At 35.0% G+C, this 27,999-nt stretch overlaps 1 protein-coding gene and 1 long non-coding RNA gene across 2 annotated transcripts in view; both read left to right on the top strand.

Annotated features, from left to right (window-relative positions):
- LOC309803858 (dual specificity protein kinase CLK4-like) overlaps positions 1 to 27,999 on the top strand; it is a gene marked incomplete at its 5' end in the record, with an annotated part of 214,810 nt that overhangs the window by 129,065 nt on the left and 57,746 nt on the right. The gene's annotated exons all lie outside the window — the stretch shown is intronic.
- LOC309803859 lies at positions 3,427 to 13,770 on the top strand. Its single transcript, XR_014294009.1, has 3 exons — positions 3,427 to 4,982; positions 6,863 to 7,031; positions 13,450 to 13,770. It is a non-coding gene; the product is annotated as an uncharacterized lncRNA (long non-coding RNA).

The raw sequence follows: 27,999 nt of genomic DNA, 5'->3' as shown, positions 1-27,999 counted from the left end.
ATATGTGTTAGCATATGGTATTTGTTTCTCTCTTTCTGACTTACTTCACTCTGTATGACAGACTCTAAGTCCATCCACTTCACTACAAATAACTAAATTTCATTTCTTTTTATGGCTGAGTAATATTCCATTGTATATATGTGCCACATCTTCTTTATCCATTCATCTGTTGATGGACACTTAGGTTGCTTCCATGTCCTGGCTATTGTAAATAGAGCTGCAATGAACATTTTGGTACATGATTCTTTTTGAATGATGGTTTTCTCAGGGTATATGCCCAGTAGTGGGATTGTTGGTCTTAAGAGGGTTTTTTCTTTTGTTTTTTGTTTTTTTCTTTTACCAGGAGAAAAGGTTATTCTCTGTGTGTGTGTGTATACACCTGTGTTATCCAAAGCATATTTAACAACATGCCAGGAAACTGAGAGCTAATTATGTCATAGAGAACAATAGATTTCCCAATACATGTGTTTTCACTCTCTAATATTTATAAGGAAGTTTAAAGACAAAGACATGTTAAAAGATGCTTCTTGTGTGTACAGTTGTCAGAGGAATTCTGCAATTTGTAGGATCTAGAACATTTTGCGGTAAATGTCCAAAAGGTGAAAAACATATTAGCCCGATCTCTCACTGTGCTAAGCATGATAAAATTAAGCTGCATAACTAACCCAAAATAGCTAACCAGGGAGATGAGCAACAGGGTAAAAAGTCAGAAATGAATAAAGAATTTTCAGGAGAAAAAAACATGACCTTTTATCTTTGGAAGTAGGGCTCCTGCCAAAAAGGAGACTGCTTTTGAGTAGAATCTCATTCAGAGCACTGAGCCCCCTAAAATCCTTTTGTCAGCACTTTAGAGCTTTATACATTTTGTCTATAAACAAAGGGAGGATGGAACATCTGAATGCTTTTTCAACACTATTCCAATATGTAAGAATTATTTTTACTTATTTTTATTTCAGAAATAGTTAACATACTGGATAAAAATCATTTAAAAAATGCTAAAGCAGATCACAATTTGTTTTAAACCTATTTTCCTTTGTCTTCGGCATTCAAAGATTTACAATAATTCTATTTTTCATCCTCAGGAACTTTGGTCCTTGGTGCATTACTCTTGTACTTCTCATGCTCTAATGTCTCTTCAGTTTGTATAAATTTTTCTCTAATTCAACTGAAATCAATGAAATTTAATGAGATTTATAAATGCTGAGTACTTAGCCAGAGGATATGAAAAACAACAGAGGTTTATAAGAGGAGAAGTCTCACAGGTGCAGCTATGTATCCCGGGCCTTCTTATGGCCATTAGCACAAAATCTCAGGAGCTACTCTGGTTCTTTAGTTGCTGGTGCTCTCAGGAAATGGGGATCTCAGAACTTGCACAGAAGAAATGGGTTCCAGTCTGTGTCAACTCTAGCTCAGGTCTTACACTGGAGAATTTTGGAAAACACAACTATAGATCTTACTTTGAGCCAAATTCCACTTTCTGTTTTTTTCTTCAGGTTAAATCAGAAGCATGAAGCACCTTGAAATGGACTCTGTAAAACCTGAGCCACCTAAGCTGCCTTGGAACTGTACCAAACTGTGAATGTTTTCTGCCACAGAGTAATATGAAAAAAACTCAGGTCTGAACTAGAGCCTTACAAGCTGTAAAACTGGTTTGGAATTTAGAGATATGGAACCCATTTTGTCTTGTATGTATTGAAATGGTCTAGAAACTCTCCTTTGTCTTTTGCCCTGAGCCTGGGTTGTCATCATCACTCAACAAGGGTTGCTAGAATGACATGGGGGCTAAATGCACTAAAATACACTAAAATGATAATAATATTCATTTAAAAATTTTGTTTTGTTTTCAGCCTGGTTAAAACTATGAAGCAAACAAGTAAGATAGGCAGATACACTTACTGTGAACTTGAGTCCTGAATCAATATTCAAAGCTTGCAACTCTCCTATCTATTCAATTCTCAGCTTTTTGTCTCTCCTTTGCATTGTTATAGCTTTATTTATTTAGTTACTTGTTTACAGCTACTTTATCTTCAGATTTTTCTTATTCAAGACAAACTGTATTTAAATGTACTCAGCTAATCACTAAATGCACTTCATAGAAAAGAAAGCCCAGGCAGGCACATCTGAAGTACCGACAGCAGAACAATCCAACCATTTATTGAAATAAATTGACCTAAATGTTTTTATGCATTAAAAAGTTCAATAAGTTATAAATCTCAGAAGTTAGCTTGTGTTTATCGGAATTTTAAAAACCTTTTATCCCCGGCAAAATATTTGTATCTAAATCATGGTCATGACATTTCATTTAAAATAAAAGTAAGTCTCTGAAAAATCCCCACAATTTCCCCATTTGTAATCAGGAATACTGATTAACACAAGTTCAGTTTTCCATTACAGAGTAATACAGTGATAAGATAGAACTTCAATTTCAAGGTTGAAATAATACTGCTTAATTCTACTGTGTTTTCACCTTGAATTTTGTTTTTAACTGGAGTAGTTATGTTCCAAGTAATTAAGATGCCGCAAGTCTCTTTGAAGCCCAGAGAAATCTAATCACTTGTACAAAAAAAGGTTTTATTCCCATAAGTTAGCTGCTGGCAATTGCAGATGTTTTTGAACAACCTTATACTCCAGAGTTCCCCCAGACCTCTTGACTAAAGAACAGGATGAACTTTGCTTTTTAGTGTCATCCACAATTTTGTAAAAGAAAATTGATTCACTTTTAATTTCACCTAGATTTTAGCCCCTTTCACCAAAGCAGTACACAATACAGTGATTTTTATTGATTTTTCCGTAGAAAGGCAAAGCTTTCTAAACATCAAGTTCCATTTCCTTTGCAAGAAAACAATCAACATTTATAGTCATCACCACTTAGGCCTGTTGGCGTAGCTAATTCTCCATTTACATTTTTCTTTCAAATCCTTCAAAAGACAAGTTGCAAAGCAGAGGTCCATGAGCAATTTTTCTTCTAACATTCTGCAGTGCCTACTTAATTTTTTTATTCAAGAATTAGGTTTCTTTCTTTATTTTGGGCATAAAGCCAATATTTTGACCTTCTTGAATTTATACAATGGAAGGATTTTCATCTGTGATAAATTGATTGTACCAGTTACAAACCAAAAAGAGCAGAGAATGATCAGAAAGCAGTTTTACAGTTGGCACCTGAGGTGAGTTGAAACCAAGATGAAAAATTTTACAATATCTATGAGTATTTCTCACACCTTCCAGAAATAACTGAGGGATACTTTGAGGTAGATCTTGAGGATTGTCTTTTATTGCAGGAGAGAATTGCCAGAGTCAACAGATTGTGAAACATAATCTTCTTATATCAAAACAGATATTCTTATGTGCATTATTTACATTGTATTTATGGTCATGCTGTGACATTTGTCCTCTGGCCATGGCTTGATGCTAGAGAGTTTGAAGAAATTTTGCTACTACCATTCAAAAACATGTACTAGTACATAGATTTGTATTTGACAGCTCAAGCAAATGGGAGGAGATCTGAAACCAAAGTATCTACTTTGTGTGTATGAATATTTAATGTGCTATTGCAATGAATACATGACAAAATACTATCAGTAATTTAAAGATCTGAAAAAACACTGATGAGCTCAAAAGTGAAATAGTTTGTTTTTTGTGGTGTTTACCTACAATAACCCTCCGATGTGTCATTACAGTGACAAGCAAAAAGAAAAAAAAAGACAGTCAAGTTAAATTAAAAGCAGTTCTTTGATAGAAATAAAATTTAGGACTTCTAAGCCCATGAAAATTATAAAATTTTAAAAAATTGCAATATTTTTTATAGGTTAACTCTGATTATCTAAAATCTAAAGTAGCAGACAAAAGAAAAAAATATAAGCTTGTCATGAAAATTCAGTCTCCTTTTGGAATGAAAGAATCTTCTGTTATCAGAATAGATCAATATGTAATGTATTTGTTGGATGCAAATATATGTGTTGATTGAATGCATGAGTGACTGAATGAATTAGATAACTTACTCATATTCCTATGAACATAATCTACACTATTCAAGCAAGGACGATTTTATTATTCTCAAATGGAAAATCAGAACAATGTTGTCCTAAATCTCCAAGTGGCTAGTCCCCTATGAAATGACTACTTATATAATATTGTGTTTATTCAACTTGATGGAACCTTACAGAAGCCTGTGGAAGCTTTCCTGATTTCTACATAAGGAATGTTGAAAGATTAAATTTGATGACTATTCTTTACTACTTCTATAACAATGACCAAGGTGAAAATAAACCCCAGAATTCACCAACCCTAGAATCTGCTACATTTGACTATCCTTTGGCCTTCATTCTTACATGGATGGTACAATTGGCTGCAGATTGAGTTCAGTTCACAGGGCAGAAGGCAGAAGGGTCAACAACTGGCTGTTTGAACACTGTCTTGGAGACTTTCAATAAATATTATCTTACAAAAGCAAAAGTGGAGGAAGTAGAATCCCAGCAAGAAAATAGAGGAGATGGTTGAAATTTACTTTAAAATTCTTAGTTCTTCTGATACCACAACAAAACTAAATCCACATTTTATCAGAAGAGTTTTGAGAATAACACTGAGAAAAAAAAATTTATTTTCAACTCTGATCTGTGCAAATGTTTGAAAACAATATTTCAAAATATATTAGAACTATTAATTACTCACCACACTATTGATCATTGGCTCTATAATTTGGGATTTGTTGGAAGGACAGATGAGCTGGCTATTTTGGATATGAGTCTGCCTTAGAGAACGACCTTCATGAGAAGAGGAAGTGTACAGACTGCTTCTGTTTTTTTCTCCATGAATAGCTTTGCTTTGACACTGGGAGGATGAAGAACAATCCTCAGACTACTGTTCTTCTGTATAATTAGAAATATCTTCCAGACTTTGACCATCATGACCATTAAGTTGTTGAGAGCAGCCGATTTACAAAATACCTCCTCAGTTGGCAAGGAAAGACTCACCCTGAGGTGAAGGTAAGTTAAGCATAAATATGTAGACTTTAAAATTTTGAACTGATTCCCTTCCAGGCTCAAGGTACATTATAGACATTGTGTCATTAACCCTAATATACCCCCAAATACAGCTCCAGTCAAAAAGAAACAGGGAAAAACTTCTTTCCTTCATTTATTGTGTTCAACTTCTAAATCTCTGTCAGCTGGCCTACATAATTTTGATAATAGGTGCCAGAGAATAATTAAATGGATAGATGGAAAATAGATTAAGTTAAGGTTCACCAAGTTCCATGTCTATTATTGTTGAGGATTCCTTAACCACCAGTTTTCTACTTAAGCATTTTCATTGTGTTAAAAGCCTCCATGCTTTTTTAGTGAATAGCTCTCATCTTCCTGGCCCGAGACATCACTATTTCAACCAGAAGAGAGTAAAACATTTCTGAACCAAAGAAACAGTGGAGACTCCCATGTAATGGATCCCTATTTATTTTTAAAGTAATCAATAGTTGTGTGCAAGTAATTGCACAGTATATTCTGTAAGTAAGGTAAGACTGAAAACACACGTCTGAGTTAAGAGATGGTCTAATCTGTTCAAATTAGGGGACAAATTACAGATGATCCCTAGACGTCTAGTTTTGGTAAATCATCAATGGGACCCTTATACGGCTGGCTTTGTACTATATATTTCAAAGGAAGTGTAAACTTCCTTGAACTACTGAATTACAATACTGATTGAAGTTAAGTACTGCATTTCTATAGAAATCAATGAAGCTAATCACACAAGTATAGTTAGTTCAGTGTTTCCCATTCAGCAATCTTGAAAATACTTGAATATCATAATTGACCTGCAGCTGAGCACATTTTGGTTTTCAGATCTAAGGGGGATGAAGTATCCTTCTCAATTCACCAGGCACATGTGAATAATGAAAGATTTAAACCACAGAGTGTTGTTGTTTTTATTAAAGAGACTAGTCTTGAAATGGTTGCAGAGGGCTAAATTCTCTTCTTCCTACTCTTTCTAAAACGAATAATACTGAGCACTACAAACATGCTAAGTATTTCCAAGCAAAGAGCGCATGAAAAACTAAAGCCTTATCTTTTACAGAAAAAGAAATGTCTTTTATCAGTAAAAGGAATTTGGGAATAATAAGTAATGGTTTCAGAGGACATGATAGGTCAAGACGTAATGCTAAACACTTAACCCAGCGTGTTCTCTGAAAGTAATAGTTGTCTTATGAAGAAGGTATTATTGTTGTCTCTGTTTTACAGGTGAGAAAACTGAGATTTAAGCCACCTATCTAACTATACAGTCAGGGATGTCTGGATCCTATAAACTTGAGTTTAGATATGTAATGCCTGCTCTAACCTAGCCAAACTGAATTACCAGTTTGGTAAGTGTTTTGTTTATAGGAGGGCAGGAAAGGTATATCTTTTCTGCAGCACTGCTTATGTGCAAAGCGTGGGCATAAAGTGTGGTGGGCAAAGCAGGAAACACTGATTTTAGTCAGCACCCAGGTCTGATTTATGCCTCCAATTACAGTGGTCCCACTAATGTGAGTAAATCTCCTAAACTTCTTTCCTGTCTTTGTTTTTAATCTACAAATTCAAGATGATATCTACCTTCTATGTATGCTATAAGCATATTAAAATATTTTATTTGCATTTAAAGAACATAATGACCAATTGCTTTGACTATATTGAAACCGTTGCTTCTCAAATGGAGTCCAATGCTTCTCCCTGGGACAGTCAGCAATGATGTCATCAGGACGTCTGTAGTCATAAAAAGTGGTCATTCACACATGTTTTGAGAGAAGAAAAAGAAGGGACAATGAGGTACTTCTTACAGAATGCAGTATAAGCCTCCTGATTCCAAGTAGCTCAAAGCAATTTTCCAATTATAGCTGCAAAAGGTGGATTACTTGGGAGTCCTACTACACCATGAGCAAAATCAGTTCTGCCTGCTGTCTGTCCACTTAGGGAGAGAAAAGCTCTGCCTTAGGATCCTGGGCTTTCTGTCCACAACTGAAGTTCAACGAGGGCATTTTTCACAGCTTGTGAAGACTGCCACAAGTGAGTAACTTGTGTTATTTTTTGTATAAGTGCAAATAGTTACAAACACAAGAAGTGTCTGCTCTAATATGCTTTTGTCAATTTCTATTATCTCTACAAATCAAATCCTTCCTGACTTGTCTAATTCCTGTTGTGGCATTTCTACCTTCCATTCACCAAAACTCAGTAAATTAATTTATTTCTCAACAAATATTTATTGAATGTCATCATTGTTTCTTCCTTCTCGCTTGTCCCACATATACAATCGGTTGCCAAGTCAGCAATCTCCAATCCTTTCTGCAATGAAATTAGGTATAAATAAATGACAAAACCAAATAGACAACATCAAATCACCAAATCTTGTTGAATCATCCTCTCCAATATTCTGAAGACACTGTTTTTTTTCTATTCCTATGCTATCACTCTATGTACTGTATAAATGTGGGAATTATAAAGAAATTATTACGGTTCTCAGAAAACTCCTCCTTACAAATTCTCAAATTCTCAGTAGATTCTTCTTCTCATCCCATTTGTAATATACCTCTGTTGACCACTTTCCATCTCCATGAACCCAATACAATTGAACATGTGAGTTTTCTTTAAGACATCACTGTTTCCATGAAGCTTTCCTCAATTTCCCCAACTGAGGTAGTTCTTCCTTCCTCTGAGTGTCAATATCTCTACTTATGTCATGGTGGTTTTGTCTTCCTACTTGTAATAAACTATGCAATTTAACTTACTATTGGCTTTTAAGATTCTTTTTTTTTTTTTAATTTTATTTTTTGCTGTGTTTGGTCTTTGTTGCTGTGCGCAGGCTTTTCTCTGGTTGTGGCGAGCGGGGGCTACTCATTGCGGTGGCCTCTCTTGTTGCAGAGCACGGGCTCTAGGCGTCCGGGCTTCAGTAGTTGTTGCACGTGGGCTCAGTAGTTGTGGCTCACAGGCTCCAGAGCACAGGCTCAGTAGTTTTGGCGCACGGGCCTAGTCGCTCCACGGCATGTGGGATCTTCCCAGACCAGGGCCCGAACCCGTGTCCCCTGCTTTGGCAGGAGGACTCCCAACCACTGCACCACCAGGGAAGCCCGGCTTTTAAGATTCTTACAGGAAGTTTCTATGGAGTCCCAGAGAATATAGTCTACAGACTCATAGGAATTTAATGAATATTTTTAAATTATTTCCATTTAACAATGCTCTATTAAAATTGAAAAGAAAGTAAAATTTCACTAATATATAAATGATTTAAAAAATGGTAGTCTTTACAGGAGTGCTTGCATTTTAAAGGAAAACTACAGTGGACATTTCTTGTTTGGCTTTGAAGTACATGTTTTTCTCTCTTGTGGTCATGGCATCCAAATTTCCTTGGGGAAATCCCAATTTTCATTGACTATTCCTTTTGAGTGGAGCTCATTCCTATTGTTTCGGTCCCAAGGGTAGTGAATAATGCACAAATATGGTAACTGTGACTTTTTAAAAAAAAATTCCTTTTGTCCTAATGATTAGATCAGAGATGAGCATGTGAACAAACCAAAGCTAATAGCACCCACTGAAACTTTTACTGTGGTTACTAAAGTGGCAGATGGTCTTTAACCACTGGACTCAAATCTGGGAAGAGGAGAAGCTGGGTTGTAACAGCCATCTTCCACCACACTTGAGAATTCAGCCAAGATATAAAATGGCAAAGCAGAGAGCTGCACTGTGTTATGTTGACATCGATGTGCTCCTGGATCTATCCTGTCTAAGGTCATACTTATGCCTGGGTGTTTTGGTTACATCATCCAAGTTCTCTTTACAGCTCAGTGTAGCATAAGCCAATATATCGATTAAGGTTCATTGCAGGAAGTGGAAACCACACTTTTTTAAGCAGAAAAAAATTTAAATAGTGAATTAAATGCTTATAAAATGATTGGAAATCCCAGAGGATTGAGCCTCTAGGAAAAAGACTTTCAGAACACAGAAGAATTGTCCTGACAGGGAATCTATAACCTAGGCTATATCCAGGGTTGGAATTGAGGAGGGTTTCATTCACTTGTAGCCAAAAGATTCTTGATTAATATAGAAGACTCTGGTTAACTTAGGTGAATTTCTAAATGATGGAATTTCAAACAGTATAACCCAGTGCAAACAATTCTGCAAAACAGAAAAAAAAAACATTCAGGAATTATCTGGCATTAGTATCCTAAAATACTGTACCAGACACATCATAAGTCCTTGAATAAATATTTGTTGAGATTGTTCATTGAAAGAGGATGTTTTTATTTCTGTCTATGACATTTTCTTTTTCTCCAGTTATAAATTGAGATATTTCAAAGTTCTGAGTTTTTTTTTTTTTTACCAATTCTCCTAAGGCAAGAAATGTGATAGGTAGGTTAAACATTTAGTGTCATTTTTAAAGGTGTTTATTGTTCTATATCATTTTTGTCATACTTTTCCCAATATAACACCTTTTACACCTTAAAAAATTATAATTAGTATTGTTAAAATGTTCATGCTACCCAAGGAAATCTATGGATTTAATGTAATCCTTCTCAAAGTACCCATGACATATTTCACAGAGCTAGAATGAATAGTCCTAAAAGTTATATACAACCATGAAAGACCCTGAATAGCCAAAGCAATGCTGAGAAAAAAGAACAAAACTGGAGATATCATGCTCCCTGACTTAAGACTATACCACCAAGGTACTGTAAGCAAAACATTGTGGTATTGGCACAAAAATAGACACATAGATGAATGGAACAGAGTAGAGAGCTCAGAAATAAACCCTCACACCTATGGTCAATTAATCTATGACAAAAGAGGAAAGAATATACAATGGAAAAAAAGGCAGTCTCTTCAATAAGTGGGAAAAATGACAGTCTCTTCAATAAGTGGGAAAACTGGACAGCTACATGTAAAAGAATGAAATTAATACATTTTCTTACATTTACAAAAATAAACTCAAAATGGACTAAAGACCTAAGTTTAAGACCAGAAACCATAAAACTCCTAAAAGAAAACATAGGCAGGACACTCTTTGACATAAATTGTAGCTATATATATGATCTATCTCCTAAGGCAAAGGAAACAAAAGCAAAAATAAACAGATGGGACCTCATAAAACTTAAAAGCTTTTGCAGAGCAAAGGAAACCATCAACAAAACAAAAGACAAATTAACCTACTGAATGGAAGAAAATATTTGCAAATGATATGATGGATAAGGGGTTAATATCCAAAATATATAAACAGCTCATACAACACAATATCAAAAAGCAAACAACTTGATTAAAACATGAGCAGAATACCTGAATAGACATTTTTCCAAAGGAGATGTAGACATCAGTGGGTCAGCAGAGAAATGCAAATCAAAACCACAGTGAGACATCACCTCACACCTGTCAGATGGCTATCATCCAAAAGTCTACAAATAACAAATGTTGGTGAGGATGTGGAGAAAAGAATCCTAGTACACTGTTGGTGGGAAAGTAAACTGGTGCAGCCACTATGGATAACAGTAGGGAGGTTCCTCAAGAAACTAAAAATATAATTACCATATGATCCAGCAACTTCACTGCTGGGTATACAACCCAAGAAAATGAAAACACTAATTCAAAAAGATACATGCACACGAATAGTCATAGCAGCATTAGTTACAATAGCCAAGATATGGAAGCTACCTGAGTGTCCATCAACAAATGAATGGATAAAAAAGTTTAAAAAATAAAGACGGTTTTATTACACACACACACACACACACACACACACATATAGATATAGATATAGATATAGATATAGATATAGATATAGATGACTATTACTCAGCTATAAGAAAGAATGAAATTCTGCCATTTGCAAAAACATAGATGGACCTAGAGCGTATTATGCTTAGTGAAATATGTCAGACAGAGAAAGACAAATACAGTATGTTATCCTTTATATGTGGAATCTGAAAAATAAAACAAACAAATGAATATAACAAAACAGAAACAGACTCACAGATATAAGGAATAAACTTGTGGTTACCAGTGAGGAGAAGTAAAGGGGGAGAGGCAAGATAGATGTAGGGGATTAAGAGACACCAAATACTATGTATAAAATAAATAAGCTACAAGGATATATTGTACAACACAGGGAATATAGCCAAAATTTTATAATAACTTAAAATGAAGTATAATCTATAAAAATATTGAATCACTATGTTGTATATCTGAAACTAATATAAATCGACTATATCTCAATTTTAAAAATTTAGATGCCCATATGATTGCTGTACTTTTAGTAACATTAGATCGAGAATGTACTATAATAAATACAAAGATGAGTGCAATAACCTTTTTATTGAAGTTTATAAAAATATGACACAACCAAAAAAAAAAATAAAACACAATAGATGATGTATACATTTTGTATGTAGAAACATACATAGAGAGAAAGAGTGTGAGCAAGAGAGATGTTTGAGGCATTTTATTTAGTACAAAGCCATCATCTGGTACACACACAGCATGAAGGATATAAATCATTAATATATACTAGAGTAGCATACTGATTACTGTAAAGGTGTCTCTACAATATCTTACTTAACTGGATGAGTTAATAAAGTTTCTGAGGGTGTTGAGAAAATTTGGATGGAATCTAAATATTTGGTTCTTGGTTCATGGAATTTCACGAAATGTAAGACAATACCCAATATATTTTGAGTAATTCTATATGCTTTACATTTACAAATATTTCACCAGTTGCATTACCTGCTTTAGATTTAAGAAAAAAATAATTTATATATGAGATATTAATGGATATCTGTAAAAATGTTGAACTAACAACCCTCACGAGTGAAAAATATTTTAGTTGAATGTAAAAGACTAAAGAAATGAGTAATAATGTGCCATTTATGGCTGGCTCGTGCTTTTCCAGATAAAATAAACTGAAAAGTAACAGAAATACAGAAACCAGCTAGGAAAATGTAAACTGCCAAATAAAAGTTGATACCCTGGGATATTTCCTTAGTGAAATCTTAGAACTGCAATTAGATAGCAGTGAGGAACTATTTTCCCCACTCTCCTTGAAAATAGATCTTAATATGACTGTAATTTGTTTAACCTCTTATTTTTTATACTATTATAATGTTATAAAATGAAAATACAAACCACTTCTGTCACTTATAATCATGTTTGATTAGTGAATAGACACAATCTGATATGATACTTCAACTTAAAGTTGCTTTTCACTGTGTTAATGTTTTACTTAATAGAGTGGAAACAACATTTTATTCATTAGAGACTTATTTTCAATGGAAAGTAGAGTAAGTGGAGCCATGAAACATGCATAAATATGAAAGTCACACTAGATAAATAGCATGCTAGAATCTGTGGAAATGAAATTTATGAGCAAGAGATTGCCTGAAGAATCTGAAGATTCCAGTAAGGTGCCACTTAAGTGACTAAGTCTTATACTTCCTCTCTCCTACAAATTATTTGAGTACCACCACAGTGATGTTCATTGGTGGGGGAGATCATATTTCCCCTTGGTATCACAACAGATTGAAAAGGTTTATTTATTTATTTATTTTTCATAATCATAGTGGACATCTTCCATGTGCAGACTCTTATATACACCCAAGATTCTTTGAGATACACGATTCAGTGTTACAGGCATGGTAATTATGATGGGAAATATATTTTTGTTTATGTCATAGTGCAAACATAATTAAATTCGAAAAATGTATGGGGTTTCAAGCATCTGTTAATAAGACTAATTGTTCCAACCTCAATTCTAAACCAATTGAAAACAAAATAAGACAAAAGCGGAAGGAAAGTGGAAAACAAAAATATCTGCTTTATTATTAATATTACTTTTATTGACCATTGTGGCTTCTAACGGGATATAGACCAGCTTCCTCATATTAAAACTCAAAGCTCGGTAGAATTTCGAGCAGTCAAAAACTTCCACCATGAAAACAGGATCTTCATGGCTAAGTTGACTATTTGATCACAGCAATTGAGAACCCGTACTCTTTGTGGGTAGGTCTGCTCTTGAAAGAGAAGGAACAGGACTTGGTTTAGCAGAACCAGTTTTCATTCCAAATGTTTCCATCTGATTAAGAACTCACATATGAGGAGGAATAAAAGATAAAGTGGAGAGGCAAGGAATTTGCATAAGTAGGACTTGTTTCACATAAAACAAACAAACAAACAAAAACCACAGGCACACACAGAAAAACATTAGGATGGGGGGGATGTTTCCTCTTAACAAAGGATACTAAAAAAAGTGTCTACTAAAAACCTAAATAATCGTTTAATCTTCAAATAAATAGGGTAAAAGTAGATGTATTTCCAGGGTTGAATCTCACTTGAAAACAAACAAAAACTTAAACCATTAATTCATGCAGTTAATACACTTTTATTGAGTGATAACTATGTGTTAGGCACTGGTGATACAAAAGCAAAATTCATGTTTTCTGCTTTCAAGGAATTTATAATCCAGTAGGAAGACAGACTTTCGAGCAAACCATGGAGTATAATGTTTTCAAAGTCAAAATGTGTACAATATGAAGTTGAGACTTCAGAGGGGTAGTTCTTTAGCCTGAATTGCAAAGTCATGGAAGACCTATAGAAAGCAGCCCTGAGTTGAGACCTGAAAGGTAAGAAGAAATTTGCCAGTTGGATAAGTTAAGTAAAAGTATTTTACACATAAGAATCTGATGTTCAAAGCATAAATGCATGGGAGAGTCTCTTTGGGGGAGGGTGGGTAAGTGCAAGTAGTTGGATTGTAAACTAAAGTTAATTAATATGAATAGCAATAATATGAACCTTACTTTTGCTGGATAGTTTGCTAAGTGTTTTGTGTGGATCATTTCATTTTTCTCCATCACAACTCTAGGAATTAGTTAATATTTACTATCCTTATTTCACTGAGGAGGAACTTGAGGCTTAAAGAAATTAGGTGTCCAAGGTTGGTGGTGGACCTGGGATTCATTCCCAAGTAGCTTGCCTCCAGAGCTGGGAAAGAAGCTACTGGGTTATTCTGCCTGTGAAATGGGGAATTATAAGAGGTGAGAGAAGACATGTAGATGGAGACTATACCCTAGAACTTTTAGCTCATGATTAGGGATTTAGACTTTATCCTGTAATTAACCTAGATATATTTGCTGTTATAATGGGCAAAATCTTTACAGAAGATAGAAGTTTATCCTATGCAGATATTTTTCTCTTACTAAACATTTATTTGTAAATTAAAACACAATAGAAACTTGCTCAAGTTAAAAAAGAAAAATGAACTGCAATCCTTACATGCCTATTCGACTCAAAGTGCAGTAATTGAACCTCTTAATGCAAATGACACCATCCAAGGATTCATTTAAAGATAATGCTCTAATTTTAGGCATTGCCTACATTCTTATTCTACATAAACAAATACAAATTTTAATAGTTTTTAGTTAAAAAACTCCCAAGTCACTTGGTCAACCACATATTATGCTAAATAATTAATTAATTATTAGTATTTATTGGGTAGCTAATATGTTTCAGACTCTGCTCTCGACAAGAACTCTTTGTGGAGCTTACATTCTAGTGGAGCAATACAATACAATACAATACATAAAACATGTAAGATGCCAAATGATAAGTGATATGGAGAAAGTAAAGTGAATGGGGTAGATTGAGAAGGCTGGAGGGTTATCATTTTAAATATGGTGGTCAGAGAATTCCCCATCAAGAAGGTATGATTTGAGCAAAGATCTGAAAGAGATGAGGGAGTGAACAATGTGAGGAACATTCTAGGCAAAAGGAACAGTCAGTGTGAAGGTCATATGGAAGATATGAGGAAGAGGAGCTGGGGTAATTGGTGTCAAGGAGTTCATAAAATTAATGCATGTTAATAATTAATTACATGGTAGCATAAGAGGAAGTAAAATGTAGTAATCAAAGCAGGCTCTCGTGTCCAGTTACCTTGGTTTGAATCCCAGTTCTTCTTCTTATCCATTGTTTTAGCTTGGACAAATCATTTAACCTTTCTGCTTTATTATCTATAAAATATGAATAATAATAGTACCAACCATGGTGTTGTTATGGGTTAGGAAGAACAGTGCCTGGCATATTATAAGTAGCCAGGAAATGCTAGTAGTTTAGAAGATAATTGCCATCATACGTTATAGTCAAAGAGGACTTTATTATGTCCAAAATACTTTTTCAGACATGTTTTTATAGGATTTTGAAACTGAGTTATTGAAAGCAGTTAGTAAGCCCATTGTATGAATGAAGAAAATGAGGACCAGAGGGTTTAGGGACTCATTCGAGGTCATGTTATTGCTATGTCTTGGGCCTGGAACTAAAACCCAGTCCTTCATCCTAGTTTCCTAGATTTCTCTGTTTTCCGCTCAAGCACACTCTCCCCAGTGGACTCCACTATCCTCAAGAGCTATGCGGATGTGGAAGAATTCTTTCAGAGCAAGTGGAATTTGGAAAGAATTAAGGCAGATAGAGAGGAAAGAGGAGGTCATTTCAAGCAAGGAGAAAGAAATTTGTATTCAAATAACTCATGAGATTTTTACTGGGGGTTGTGGAAATAGGGTGATGAGCTAACAGTGATTAGACCACTTTGAAGCCGAATTATATATAGATGTACAGGGAACCAGGCAAAAACCATAGGCAAGTTGAAACCAGATGGTAGAGAACTTTAAATGTCAAGCTAAGGCATTTGAACTTTATTTTTGGCATCGAGAAAACCATTGATGGTTTTTGAAGTAGAAGAGTGGTATGGAAAAATGTGCATTTTTAGGAAGAAATCTGATAGAATAGGTAGGAGATAAGAAAGAAATAGAGAAATGGAGATCAATTCAGAGAATATTAGGAGTAGTCCACAGGAAAGATAAAATATTCAGAAAGTGCCATATAAGAATAAATTAATACAGCTAAAATTAAATTCATTTCAAAACAGAAGCTTCCTATTCTGTTAAAGCAAAGCTACACTGTGTTTGGAAGTTTAGTTATTTCCAGGGGCCCCAGGTGGGATGCAAGCATGCACTAGACTCTTACTGGAACATTTTGCCTATGTGCTGTTCTGTGTTTCAGATGGTGACAGTTTGAGTGTGATATGCTGCACATGCTGCTTTGGAAACATGAAGAAACATCAAATGCACGTGTCATGCACTGTGTAGCTTAGAAGACGACTTTTTTCCTTCTGCTTAGCAGCTGCAGTTAACACTGTGGAGTTTGAAATGCCCCCGGTATCTCTACCGTTTGCTGTAGTAGCAGCCGCAGGAAAACACCATAGCAGCTGTTGTGTAATTCCCAAGGTGCATCTAAGGAATGTAAAGTTAGTTGATGGAAAGGGGGAAATGGTCCATTGGGAAGCAACGCATAGGTTAAGAGAGAACCAATAACAGAAGGCAATAATACCTGTGACATCCAAGACTTACCCATATCCCTCTCTCCCTCTGTTTTTTTTTTTTTAGTTTGCTAATAGTTTAGAACAAAACAAACAAACAAGCAAACAAAAAACAAAAGAATTACATATTTATGGCCAAGTTAGTAGACTCACCAGCTATTCCTGATAATTTTTTGGTACATGTGTCCTACTACCAAATAATCAAATGAGGCATTGTTTATAATGGCAACCAGAGAAATAAATTATTACTGGACTCATTTAAAAAATACCTGTTAATTAGCTTGAAAAAATGTATTTTTCAAACCTGGAGCTATTCCTTGTCACGTTGGAATCTCATTAGTTCTCCTGAGCTAAGTGGGGTCTGACCTCCCAGAGCAGCCCGGGAGAACTCAGAGGCTTCTTCACGGTGTATGGGTGACCAGTTGCAGTCCTTGTGCTCTGTAACCATGAAGGACTCTGAATTGCTGAAGATACCAGCGTGGGCTCTTTCATTGTGAGGTTCATTCTGAGGCAAATAGCCAGAATTCTCTGTGCACGTTGTTTGTTACTTCCTAACACAATACGATCATTCCAATAAAGGCAGATAAATATTTTCTGTCTTGTCTGAGTTTCTTTTGAAGAAAGAAAAACTTGACTCAGGTTCATGGCAAGATATTCAGTTTCACCAGAAAGTGGACAGAGAGATTTTTTCCATAAACAACTGATGGAATTTCAAAATCTCAGGAGCCACTTCACTCTCAGATTGAGAGTAAATGGTAGGACAATGGAGAAATTATCTGGAACATGATTGTTGGATAATCCAATGGACAAATGTGAATTTTTCTGATAGACTTTTGATATTTTAGGCAGTAAGTTCATTTTTTGGAGTAGGGAGACTAAGAAAAAAGAGAGCATCTAGTGGACAGGAAGAAGAAGAGAGAGGAGAGATATAGCCAAAGAAAGAAATAAAGAGGAAAAAAGGCCAGGAGACAAGAAGACGTGAAAGAATAGAGGAGAGGAGGAGAGGAAGGGATGATTTCAGGTGGAAACACTGCTTAGTATCCTAGGTGAGCTGACACTTACAATTTCCTATTTTCAGAGTTTAAGTAGCTTCATGGCTTTCCTCTTATGATAATTAGTGAACAACAAACAGTCATCAAGGTTTATGCATTCTGGATAGCAGAAGTCATTTGGCACTTCCACTGGAGATGATTCAGAACTAGTGGAAAATGGCAGGTTAGAGTGTTTTCAGTTACTTTGATGAATTATTTATAAATAAAGTAGAACACACAAGTCAAATGAAACTCTGCAGTATTTACTTCCATTCCTCTCATAAGTCTCCTCAGTGATTTCATGGGTATAAGACCTCTCCAGGTCATTAGAGCATCACATCAAGATGCCTAAAAGAGAGCTCTGTAGGTGAAATGGTACTTCAGTCCAGTCCAGTCATTCATGGAGTTGCTGTGGTCAATGGAATTGTCCTCAGGATGACAGCCAGAGAACTTGCCTAGGTGAAGATAAATGCATTAGAAAGCAAAAGAGGAATGCAGCTCAATGGGCAGTGAAAATCAATGAGAGCAAATTGGCCCATCTTTGCCTCACTGACTTGTACTGTCCATTAAGCCCTATTTGCTGGTTCATGGTTGTTCACTTCATTTACTTTCTAATCCTTCTTTTGACAGCTTGGCATATCTCCAGGTTAGTGCAATCCTATTAATTGCCATCGCCTGCTACTGACTAACTGTGACACAGGCCTTATCACCTTGTTACAGGGATTACACATGAAACTCTACACATGAAACCCAGCATGAGGCTGGCTTCTTTAGGATTGGGACTTAAATCATACATTATCTCACAGCTTCTTGGGAATGGAGATTTTCCATGTCCTCATACCTTCAAAGAAGCTGGGATTTGCTTTGGCTTGCTTGACTTTTACCATCTCTTTACCAGTGTGATCACTGCAGTACTTTAGACAAGAAAGTTGGAAAAGTGGAATATTCTATGATGGGACAGTTTTTACAATTTTCTTTGCCTGTAGAATCCAGGCCACCTAAGCACTTGGTAAGGGCTTAGGACTAAAGGCTGTGTTAGTGAATTTATTACACTGTGTTATAACCACTGGTCTGTATGTTTTTTGCTAAAGTGGGCCCCACAAGGACAAGGAAGTTATGTATTTTTACGTTTTGTTCCCAGGAGATAGCCCAGTGATAATTTGTTGATTCAGTACACCAGACAGCATTAATGGAGCAACTACCACAAGCTGGCTCATTCTCAAGGTAATACTATGGGGTTAAATACTATTATTTCAATACTCTTGATAATGGAACTAAAGGTCAAAGAGGTTAAATTGCTTATCTGTGATTGGCAAAGCTAGAATGCAAGCTCAGGATGCCTGACCCTAAAGCACTTAGGTTTTTTTCCTATGTCATACTAAAATGACTTAACAGATTTGATTTCAAAATGAGAACATGAGAAGTGAATCCCATACATCAAAACATCTTCTGGTAAACTGAAGAAAAATTACAAAGTTTTTGTCTTCATAAAATTGCTGAATATGTTGAAAATTTGAAAAACACAAATAAATCTTATTTTATATTTCATTTTTAATGAAGTATCTAAATGCAAAATTGAAAAAGAAATCTGTTCTTTTAAGAACATTTTATTTTAATACTTCTATTTTTCCCCTTATATGGTCTGACTGCTTATCCAAAGAGAAATCAGCTTGAGGCTGAACTTGATATTTAGTAAGAAAATTTGATCTCTCAAAAAAAATATCTGGTGACTTTTATAAGAGAGTCAATATATAACTTTGGTGCAAATGTATAATTTTGGTGTGCAAAATCTGTGCAAACATGAAAAAAATGTACTGGCTGTCTTTTTTCAGTTCAAAACTTCACACATTATGAAAGGAACAAAGTGAGCATTTTGATTATTTAAGCTAAGAAATAAAGTTTTATTTTATTAGGGGCAGTCACTATTAGATGACTCTTTAGTTACTGAATAGTGATTGGGACTATTATTGCCTATCTTTTAGCTTCTGAGTCAAAATATAATTGACTGCAGCGTCACTTCCTCATATGGAAGTACACAGAATGTTGGCTTTTCCTAACCACTTATACATGTGTGTTTCACTCCGTGATCCCACACGTAGGCTCTGTATATATTTTCTCCAAACTCCACGTGATGAACTCCACATGACTTCTTTTCCAGCCTTAGTATTCTTGATAGACTCCAATTTGTATAATTATTTTCTATAACCTCAGTTCCCCCTAAAGTTTCAGCTGAATACATTCCTCTTCTTCACTTCGTGACTCAGATTCCTGCGTAGTGTTGTTTCAGTGTTTGATAACTATTCTTATGTGACTTTATTTCTTAGCTTAAATCAAAACACTCACTTTGTTCCTTTCATAGTAAGTGTGAAGTTTTGAACTGAAAAAAAGACTCAGCCAGTACATTTTTTTCATGTTTGCCTAGATTTTGTGCTCTAAATTTATACACTTATAAATATATCCTTTTCTTTTGGTTTTCACCTTCCTGCAAACTCACTTTCTAACATATTGTCTTATTCAGCATTCAACTCCACAGCAAATTCCCAACTGTAAAGAAAATTGTTATTTATTTGAAAATGTAATTATTCTTCATTTTAATTCTGTTTCTGGCTGCCTTGATCTGGTTGTGCAAAGTTATGTAAGATGTCTACACATTTTTTTTTTTTGGTCTCATGGTAAATATCAAACTTCCCAGAGGCGAGATAACAGTTGGCAACGTTTATCCTGCCACCCACGATTTTCTATCAGACTTCCACAATCATTTTCATTTTTGTAGCATGGTATTCAGTGGAGAATTTTTGAACAACTTTCTTTTGCCTTTATAAAAATATCAGTTTTAGGTACTGAACGTGCACATACAAATCTCTGGTAATTTTTAGCACCCCTGCCTTTGAACAGTTAGGAGCTTTGTGAGTCTGTGACTTCTCTCTTTGCTACATTTATCCACCTCTGGGTACTACGTCCTTCCAATAGTGAGGGTATGAAGAGAGAGTAGGGACAGGTACCCTCTATAAATCAAACTTTACCTGCTTTGACCCTGAGTATTTATTTGCCCCTTTATTCAACAGACAAATGTTGAGCACCTACTAATACAGCCTGTCCCCTGGGATTTCTTGGTAAACATTACTTTTTCAGATCATTGATATCTGATTTTTGGTAACTCATTATTTGGTCTAGCCTCAGTTACCTTCTGAGCCAAACCTGAATTTGTGAGGCTCTTTTCCTAAAAACTTCTCAATTTTCCCTTAAGACTCCGGTTCTTGTGTTCACACGGTAGAATGATTTTCATCTGAATATAATACAAAGGAAAAAATTTAATGATCTACATTATCTGATATACTTCTGAAGTTGCAATACATATATAATGTTTAAGCTAGATCAGGCATTATAAAATGAAATGGAAGCAGGTTCTGTTGCTAAGCAAATGCTGTACTATAGACCACAAAACAGCTTTCCCATTAAAATAAAATGAAAAGTTTGAATTCTACTAGTTAAATTGTACATTGAGATATAGTAACTCAGGCCCAAGTTCTGAATATGTGATTTTGTGCTGTTTTAAACAAAAATATTCTAGTTAAGTGATCAACCTATAAAGTGTGATATCAATATACAAGAATAAGTATATTTAAATGGCCTAAGAAGAGATATAGGCATGACTTAAGTCTTTAAAATATAATATTTATAAGCAAACGCTTATAATTGTAATCTTTATATGCAGGATGGTCTCTAGAGATATATATGAGAAAATCATTATGAAAAGTAGATGCAGAGTCAAGGGGGAAAGAGGAGGGTGGGAAGAACTGAGAGATTGGGATTGACACATATACACTACTATATATAAAACAGGTAACTAACAAGAACCTATTCAGTGCTCTGTGGTGACCTAAATGGAAAGGAAATCTAAAAAAGTGTGGGTATATTTATATGTATAACTGATTCACTTTGCTGTACAGGAGAAACTAACACAGCATTGTAAAAGAACTATACTCCACTAACAATTAATTTAAAAAATTAGATGCAGAAAGATCCTCAAAGGAAATATTATTATTCCCAGTATGTTTTAGTTCTCAAACATATGTTAAAATGAGAATAATGTTGTTGGAGTTGATTTCAAAATAATTTATAAAAATCAATAATTAATTTTGATGTTGTAGCTAGAAGAATACTTACTGTTTATTTGATTTCATTTCAGATGACTTAGACACACAGAATATTAGAAAGAGACATACAAAATAAGGGAATCTAATAAATTATTTTCCTCTTATTGTTTTTGAGCAAATTAAGAAAATGATGCTGGTGTGACCAGACCTGGATATTTTCACACACAAATTCCACTGTTTACTTAATTTTAATGTCAACATCAGAAAGCTAATAGTTTAAGTAAGTGTATGACAGCTAAACTTAGGGAGTTAAGAAGGTCTCACCCATATGGGAGCTTGTGCAATAAGAAAATCTTGATATCACTTAACCAAAAAAATCCTTACTTAAGTACAACAAGGAAATGAAAGATAAAATTAAGATATAAAGACACTGCACTTTCAAGAGTTCTTTACTTTTTGCAACTTTAAGATTAACAAAATGAAAAATGCTAAACACATGCCATTATAATTTTTATAAATGTGCTTATGAATACGTTTACAGCTTTAATTACAACATACATAACACATAAACAGGTTGCTAAATACTTTCTTGAGTTCAGTAAATTCAAGAATTAAAATTAAAGCTTAAAATTGTTACATAGTAATTAATTTGGTTGAATTTATATATTCTGTACATTGTAATCTTCAAGTAAGGAGTTTATATATTTTAAAATTACTTTTTCAATAGTTGCTAATTGTATTTAGTGAATTTGTTGATTAAGATTTTTGGTATTTTTTTAAAAAATGTGCGCATTGGGCTTCCCTGGTGGTGCAGTGGTTGAGAGTCCGGCTCTCGATGCAGGGGACACGGATTTGTGCCCCGGTCCGGGAAGATCCCACATGCCGCGGAGCGGCTGGGCCCGTGAGCCATGGCCGCTGAGCCTGCGCGTCCGGAGCCTGTGCTCCGCAATAGGAGAGGTCACAACAGTGAGAGGCCTGGGTAACGCAAAAAAAAAAAAAAAAAAGTGTGCATAAAAGGAAACATTTATGTAAAAACCTTCAGTTCAGTATGCATGAAGAAGTTAGGACTAATGAACCATGATATTTTGTGATATTTCATTAATAAGATTTTTTTCTCTGTTCTTATATAGTTTTGGTATACTTAGCAATTTTCTGCCAGGTTATGATCAACTAGTGACTAATTTTCCCTATCATTTCTTTACTCAAGAAATGTGAAATATCTTCGAGTTATAATCAGAAATGGTCTTTGGATGAGTTCTTTAACTATACTCTTAGTTTTTACATTATTGGATGGAGTAGCAGGACAAAAATATCCTGGACAAATTGGTCTAAATATTTTGAAACAATATCTTGTGGGATGACACTAAAATCTAAGGAGCCACATACATACGATCTCCAACCAATCAAGAGGATTATAATCTACACTGTTTAAGAACCTACTTGACAATGTTGTAGCTAAAAAAAAAAAAAAAATCTTAAGAAGTTAAGTCTTACTTCAAATCTTGGAGATGTTAGTCAAAATTTGGATAATCTATACTTAAAGTTATTGGGAACCATTAACAGCTATTTCATTTCACGAAATTACATCTCAATCTTAATTTGTAGATGCTAACATTTCTTATTTTACTACAGTAGAATCAAACTACTGATTCTGAGGGTTCTTTTTTTCCACTTGTTTTCATATTTTCTAGCAGTGAATAGCATTGAATAATGCAGGTTGCTGCACTTCTGACTGTGAGAATCAAATAATCTGGACCAGCCTTAATAATCTACCAGAACACACCTGTCTAGGTTCTGCAGATGGTTAGATAACCCTGATAATGAAGCAGAGACCTGTTTTGATTGATCACTTCTGGTGCTCTATTAAATGTAAATGTGTTTTGAAGATCAGTTCTGTGTGTAATGGACTAGATGAACAAGAAAGACATTAAAGGTTTGTAGGTGGGAAGAGAAATGGTTAGAGGCAGAAAAGGAAAAGAAAATGACATTTTCCTAGCACCTACTATGTTTCCATTCCTGCTCAGGACTTTTTTACATCTTCACATAATCTCCATTATAAGGAGAGGATATTGAAGCTCAGGGTTCAAGATGAAATAAAATAACAGAAGTAAAATGCCTAGATCATCCCTTCTGCTACTCATAATCATTCAAAAATTTTAACAGATTCATAAACCTGTGCTTCCTGTAGTGGAATCTGTTTAAGCCTTTAAGCCACTTTTTGCTAAATGCCAGTGATTTACACATATGAACTGTGTATTGTAATCAAAGAGTGACTTTCTAGAGGGCATTATAGATTGTTAGAGTGGGAACTTGGCTTTTTGATTACATAGTGTAACCTTTTGACTTTCGAGAAGCCATGAAGTCATGCAGCAGGAAATTGCATGACTTTTTCAACCCTGGTATTAGCAAAGTCAGAATTACAAATTTGAATGTACCAATATCTATTCCTGTGACTTTACACTGGTCCATATTGCTACTAAATTGGAAGAGTGTAAGCTACTAGAAATTGAGAGCACATTTTCTTGGCATTAATTCTTTACTGTCAAAATACGCTCAATACAAATGCGACATTTGATTACTATTTCGTTGACTCATTCATTCAATAAATATTTTTAAAACTCTTTTTATATAATAGATACTGTGTGGGAAAAATGGAAATTTAAAAAATGATGCCTGGTATTGGGGTTACATAATATAAAGTGAAATAGACAAGGAGAGAAATACTTATTAGAACGTGTGGGAAGAATGGCAGTGAAAGAGGATGTGTGAGCTAATGGGAGAGAGACTGGGTTTAAATTTTAGTTCTGTGCATGTAACTGTATGCTTTGCACAAGTTACTCAGTTTCACTGAATGCCTATTTCCTCATCTGTAAAACAAAGATCCTACTTAACAAGCTTGTCATAAGGATTTGGTCCTCACTAGGCACACAGGACTTGATGTTATTATGGAATATATTATTATTATTATTATTATTATTATATATAAATTGCTATAATTGTGCAGAGTGGATCAGGAGAGACACTATTAAAATGAGATATTGGAAAGGATTTTGAAGTATGAACAGGGAAGTATCAAATGAGAAAAGAAGTAGTGTAAGTGCAGTGAATGATCAGTGCAAATATAGGTTCACTTTATTAAGCATGAAATGGTTCAATTACACATTTGGGTGGGTAGCAACTTTGTTAGTCCCGTAAAGTAGCATAAACTCAATGACTCACTCACTGACTTACCCTGACTAGAGGAAAGTCTGTGTGTGTTTGTGTGTGTGTAGCACTTTGAACTTGTTTAAACTTGGTCTTCTTCAGGAAAATAGGAAGAATGTTCTTCATAATCTAGAGGTTATATTCTTTCACAGGTGCATTACAGCACAGAGCGAAGCTCTTCTCAGGTAACAGGCAGCTACAGCAGACATTTTGTTGCACATGCACCAAAACATTAAACTTCCTTAAATTTTAACATTTTATGGATATATTGAGTAACAAATTAGGAAAAGTACTTAATGGTGCCAGAAAAATTCAACTGATAGACCTTCATACCTAAGATCAATATTTGATAATGTGCAGATAGACATGGTGAAATTTTGGCAATGAGTCTCTCAATTCTGATCCAGCATAGTGAACTTTCAGAAGCATGATGTCATGGGACATGGCTGGGATTCAGCAGATTCAGAAAAACTAAAGAAAAAAGACCTGGCTGGACTAGGATTAGTCATGTCACACTATGGGGAAGGTAATATAATCATCTCTACTTTACTCAGTAAGAATATGAAACATGGGTCATTAAATAACTTGCCCAATGTCACAACTAGTAAGTGGAAGAATCACGCTCTAGAAGGCATGTTCTTAACTACCACATAGTTAGCATAAGTTCAGTTTGCAGCACATTGTATTTGATATCTTGTTATAGATATCCAGATATACTGAGATATACAGAGTTAGAAATCTGGCTCTGGCTGTTAGGATAGATATATTATCTGGATATAGATTTGGAAGCATGAGTGTGGATGAGCTCTCACAAAAAAACAGTGTCTAGAAGGTTACACTTTTGACTGAAATAAGACACACCAGAGGAAAAAAAATGGTGTCTTTAGTATTACAGATGACACCCATGGTAGGAGGTGGAACAGCACAGGGCGATAACCAAATGCAGAAGAATTGAAATTTAGCAGCCAGGTTGAGATGGAAATGAAAAAGATGAAAAAAGTTAAATGGAACAATTTGAGAGGTAGGAAGGAACCCAGAAAAAGGAATGTTTTAGAAGTCAAGTCAAGAAAGAATATTGAGGAGTATAGGGTGGTTGACTTGTTCAATATAGCCAAAAGCAATGAGATCTAAAACGAGGCCACTGGAATTTAATAATTAGTTGTCATTGGTAAGCTTTGGTGGAGTGGAAAAGACTGAAGTCAGATTACAATGGGTTGAAGAGTGAAAGGAAGTAAGTAGAGATATTAAATTGTGGTTCCCTGGAGGTCCAGTGGTTAGGACTCGGCACTTTCACTGACTTGGGCCCAGGTTCGATCCCTGGTTGGGGAACTGAGACCCACAAGTCACGAGGCACTGCCAAAAAAAAAAAGATATTAAATAAAAACAGACTTAATTCACCTGTCTTGTACTTGTAACGTCACCCAGAAATGTTTTCATTGCTTATTTCGATATTAAGACAAAAACTTCATGTCAGCCTTATAATGACCCCCAATGGGCATCAGCCTATTGTTGCTTATAGGTTCTAAGACTTGGGAAAGAGCCACCTGAGGTGGCTTAGAGTAGAAACCAAGGTGGTCCACAGTCCTCTCAACTCAGTCCCTCTAAATATCCCAATGGAGAGTCGATGGAGATTGCTTTACTGGGTGGAGGGAGGTTCAGGCAACTCTGAGTTTGAATCCAGCCTTGTGACTTAAAACCTCTGTGGCCTTGGGGATGTTTCTTAAGCTAAGCCTCAGGCTTCTGACCTATAAAATGGAGGGAGTGATAGTGCTTATTTCACAAGTTGTTCAGATAATCAAACGAGCTATTGCAAGCAAAGTATTTATCATTGTGTCTCACATCATTAAGTGCTTAATTAATAGTAGCTGCTATAATTATTTATTATTATTATCATCTGTACTTTCACTTAATTCCTTATGATTATGCATAGTGACTTGTCATCTGGGAAACTGACTGATTTGCTTCATAGATGTACAATAATTTAGCCGTAAATAGAGATCACTGTTGTCATCCAGCATAGACACACACACACACACAGAGTTGCAGTAATAGAAAGAGCATGGGATTTGGAGTATGACAGATAAAATCTTGAGTCTGGTTACATTGCTTTCTAGCTGTTTCATCCCTGGAAAATGTCTTATCATCCCTGGTAAGTAATTTCCACATCTGTATAATTGGAAAAATAGCACTCTTCTTAGAGGACCATTATAAAAATTGTATGAGGCAACATTTATTTGAAGGGTTTTGTACTGGCACTTATTAAGTTCAATGCAAAGATACGTTTGCATTCATTTATCTTCAGGATTAAACATGAAAAATGGGATCTTAAGTCATTTCTTCTTTTTTTTTTTTTCAGTTGACACTTTTTTGGTTGAAGATATTTTGTTCTTTCTATTTTTTTTTCCCTGTGAAAAGTCTCTCACTAGACCCAAGGGTCAATATCTGTAGAGAGCCAGACTGTCTCATGAAAATATATAAGTGCAAACAACAAAATCACTTTCAAGAAGCTTTTATTTTGGGCGTGGGAAAAGATAACAGCTCTAAATAGATGAGCCATGTGCTTACCATCAGTGTTGGCACTGCCACTGGGATCTCCTAGGATCTGGTGGATTCAACATGTTGCTACATATTGCTCTTATTCTCACACTGTTTAAACCAGAACAAAATTTCCACTTCGGTCCTTTAATAATCTCATTTACCTAGTGGAACAACTGCTGTATACCCAATGTGCTAGGTTCCCTTCAGTAGTCTCATTTTATTGCTCTGGAACTTGATAGAATTTTAGTTTTAAATAAAATGGTTAATAATTCCTCTGGTGTATTTGAGATTTTTAAAAGTATTTTTTCAATCTAGTTTAATCTGTGTTTAATTTAATATATTAAATCTTAATTTAATATTTTATAATTTGAACTAATATATTTAAAATGCATTACATCTTAATTTTATATATTTAATCACAGTTTAATAAAGTTTCCTTTTAACATCTTAATTAAAAGGACTATTGGAAAGTAGTCATGCCTTTCAATTAAACTCCAAGCACTGTTGTCTCAGCGGGCTTCAGTATTCCATCAAGGGCTAGAAGCTGAAGTCCAGACAAGGAGGAAGAACATCAGTAGAAAAATGTAGAAATATTATTGGCATATCTTTCTGACCCTAATGATGTCTGTATTATTAAGAGCAATGCTAGTTGCTGTAACAGGCACATTCCCAAATTTCAGTGTCTTAAAACAATGGACATTATTTGCCTAATCTACCAATAGTGTTCCTGGTGCATATGTGGCTCTCCTCCAAATGGTGATTCC

Source organism: Mesoplodon mirus, assembly GCF_964341445.2.
Source record: "Mesoplodon mirus genome assembly, chromosome: 5".
Classification (NCBI taxonomy): domain Eukaryota; kingdom Metazoa; phylum Chordata; class Mammalia; order Artiodactyla; family Ziphiidae; genus Mesoplodon; species Mesoplodon mirus.
This window is presented reverse-complemented; position numbering and strand designations above follow the sequence as displayed.